This window comes from Lithobates pipiens, unplaced genomic scaffold (genome assembly GCF_037356315.1).
Source record: "Lithobates pipiens isolate NorthernLeopardFrog02 unplaced genomic scaffold, aLitPip1_a1.2 Scaffold_3, whole genome shotgun sequence".
NCBI lineage: Eukaryota > Metazoa > Chordata > Amphibia > Anura > Ranidae > Lithobates > Lithobates pipiens.
The window spans coordinates 282,916,116-282,920,226 of NW_027507790.1; positions in this window are offsets into that span (position 1 = coordinate 282,916,116).

Sequence of the window (4,111 nt, forward strand, 5' to 3'; positions counted from 1 at the left end):
GGATGATTATTGGAGGAATATTATTGGAGGAATATTATTGGAGGATGATTATTGGAGGATGATTATCGGAGGATGATTATTGGAGGATGATTATTGGAGGATGATTATTGGAGGATGATTATCGGAGGATGATTATTGGAGGAATATTATTGGAGGATGATTATTGGAGGAATATTATTGGAGGAATATTATTGGAGGATGATTATTGGAGGATGATTATCGGAGGATGATTATTGGAGGATGATTATTGGAGGATGATTATCGGAGGAATATTATTGGAGGAATATTATTGGAGGATGATTATTGGAGGAATATTATTGGAGGAATATTATTGGAGGATGATTATTGGAGGAATATTATTGGAGGATGATTATTGGAGGATGATTATTGGAGGATGATTATTGGAGGATGATTATCGGAGGATGATTATTGGAGGATGATTATCGGAGGATGATTATTGGAGGATGATTATCGGAGGAATATTATTGGAGGATGATTATCGGAGGATGATTATTGGAGGATGATTATCGGAGGAATATTATTAGAGGAATATTATTGGAGGAATATTATTGGAGGATGATTATTGGAGGATGATTATTAGAGGAATATTATTGGATGAATATTATTGGAGGAATATTATTAGAGGAATATTATTGGAGGATGATGATAGGAGGAATATTATTGGAGGAATATTATTGGAGGATGATGATAGGAGGAATATTATTGGAGGAATATTATTGGAGGATGATTATTGGAGGAATATTATTGGAGGAATATTATTGAAGGATGATTATTGGAGGAATATTATTGGAGGAATATTATTGGAGGATGATTATCGGAGGATGATTATCGGAGGATGATTATTGGAGGATGATTATCGGAGGAATATTATTAGAGGAATATTATTGGAGGAATATTATTGGTGGAATATTATTGGAGGATGATTATTGGAGGATGATTATTAGAGGAATATTATTGGATGAATATTATTGGAGGATGATTATTGGAGGAATATTATTGGAGGAATATTATTAGAGGAATATTATTGGAGGATGATTATTGGAGGAATATTATTGGAGGAATATTATTGGAGGAATATTATTGGAGGAATATTATTGAAGGATGATTATTGGAGGAATATTATTGGAGGATGATTATTGGAGGATGATTATTGGAGGAATATTATTGGAGGAATATTATTGAAGGATGATTATTGGAGGAATATTATTGGAGGATGATTATTGGAGGAATATTATTGGAGGATGATTATTGGAGGATGATTATTGGAGGAATATTATTGGAGGAATATTATTGAAGGATGATTATTGAAGGATGATTATTGGAGGAATATTATTGGAGGATGATTATTGGAGGAATATTATTGGAGGATGATTATTGGAGGATGATTATTGGAGGAATATTATTGGAGGATGATTATTGGAGGAATATTATTGGAGGAATATTATTGAAGGATGATTATTGGAGGAATATTATTGGAGGATGATTATTGGAGGAATATTATTGGAGGATGATTATCGGAGGATGATTATTGGAGGATGATTATCGGAGGAATATTATTGGAGGAATATTATTGGAGGATGATTATTGGAGGAATATTATTGGAGGAATATTATTGGAGGAATATTATTGGAGGAATATTATTGGAGGAATATTATTGGAGAATGATTATTGAAGGATGATTATTGGAGGAATATTATTGGAGGATGATTATTGGAGGAATATTATTGGAGGATGATTATTGGAGGATGATTATTGGAGGAATATTATTGGAGGATGATTATTGGAGGAATATTATTGGAGGAATATTATTGAAGGATGATTATTGGAGGAATATTATTGGAGGATGATTATTGGAGGAATATTATTGGAGGATGATTATCGGAGGATGATTATTGGAGGATGATTATCGGAGGAATATTATTGGAGGAATATTATTGGAGGATGATTATTGGAGGAATATTATTGGAGGAATATTATTGGAGGAATATTATTGGAGGAATATTATTGGAGGAATATTATTGGAGGATGATTATTGGAGGATGATTAATCGGAGGATGATTATTGGAGGAATATTATTGGAGGATGATTATTGGAGGAATATTATTGGAGGATGATTATTGGAGGAATATTATTGGAGGAATATTATTGGAGGATGATTATCGGAGGATGATTATTGGAGGATGATTATCGGAGGAATATTATTGGAGGATGATTATCGGAGGAATATTATTGGAGGATGATTATTGGAGGAATATTATTGGAGGATGATTATTGGAGGATGATTATTGGAGGATGATTATTGGAGGAATATTATTGGAGGAATATTATTGGAGGAATATTATTGGAGGATGATTATTGGAGGAATATTATTGGAGGATGATTATTGGAGGAATATTATTGGAGGAATATTATTGAAGGATGATTATCGGAGGATGATTATTGAAGGAATATTATTGAAGGATGATTATTGAAGGATGATTATTGGAGGAATATTATTGGAGGATGATTATTGGAGGAATATTATTGGAGGATGATTATTGGATGAATATTATTGGAGGAATATTATTGGAGGAATATTATTGGAGGATGATTATTGGAGGAATATTATTGGAGGATGATTATTGGATGAATATTATTGGAGGAATATTATTGGAGGAATATTATTGGAGGAATATTATTGGAGGATGATTATTGGAGGAATATTATTGGAGGATGATTATTGGAGGATGATTATTGGAGGAATATTATTGGAGGAATATTATTGAAGGATGATTATTGGAGGAATATTATTGGAGGATGATTATTGGAGGAATATTATTGGAGGAATATTATTGGAGGATGATTATTGGAGGAATATTATTGGAGGATGATTATTGGAGGAATATTATTGGAGGATGATTATTGGAGGATGATTATTGGAGGAATATTATCGGAGGAATATTATCGGAGGATGATTATTGGAGGAATATTATTGGAGGATGATTATTGGAGGAATATTATTGGAGGATGATTATTGGAGGATGATTATTGGAGGATGATTATTGGAGGAATATTATTGGAGGAATATTATTGGAGGATGATTATTGGAGGAATATTATTGGAGGATGATTATTGGAGGAATATTATTGGAGGAATATTATTGGAGGATGATTATTGGAGGATGATTATTGGAGGAATATTATTGGAGGAATATTATTGAAGGATGATTATTGGAGGATGATTATTGGAGGAATATTATTGGAGGAATATTATTGGAGGATGATTATTGGAGGAATATTATTGGAGGAATATTATTGGAGGAATATTATTGGAGGATGATTATTGGAGGAATATTATTGGAGGAATATTATTGGAGGATGATTATCGGAGAGCTGTGATTGGATGATGAAGATATCGATCAGGGAGATTTCGGTGGATAAGGTTCAGTCGTTGCCGGTGGTAACATGAGATGTCGGTCTGGTCGCCATGGGAACATCATCATTAGACTCCTCCCATCACGGAGGAGGCGTTACCCCTGACAACCAGCAGGGCATGTGATTGGTTGCTATGGTAACAGCTGATTGTCAGGAATGGGGTCATTGGTGGGGTTGGGGGGAAGGGCTGCCATCTGTGATCACAGAATGATGAGCGGCGCCTTTAAGAAGCGCGCACTCGTTCCTTTCAGTGCGCGCACGGTCTGGCTCCTCCCACGCATGCGCAGTAAGTAGGGCTTTTCCCTGGGTTATGCTCGAGGTGCACAGCGCCCCCAGAGGTCAAGTGTTTCGTCAGATTAGTCGACCCGACACATTTTCTAACGGAAGTGACGTTTTTTGCCGCCATCTTTCTACACCCCACAGTCCATAGTAAGAATACAATCTGAAGGCGGTTTTACCATAGAGCGGTGAGGGATGGAGCGCCCGATGTCACATGACCAGAAGTTCAGCGCTCTCCCACCTTTCGGCCGGGTGGACAATGGGCGAGGACGGTGCAGAGCGTCCCCTGGCGGTGGGAGGAGCGCAGCGGCCTTGTTTGACACAGATTCCACGGAAGCCCCTCCCTTGGGCTGCCATTGGTCGGCGGGGCGGGTCGCCGTGTGTTGGGAGCGCCCCCA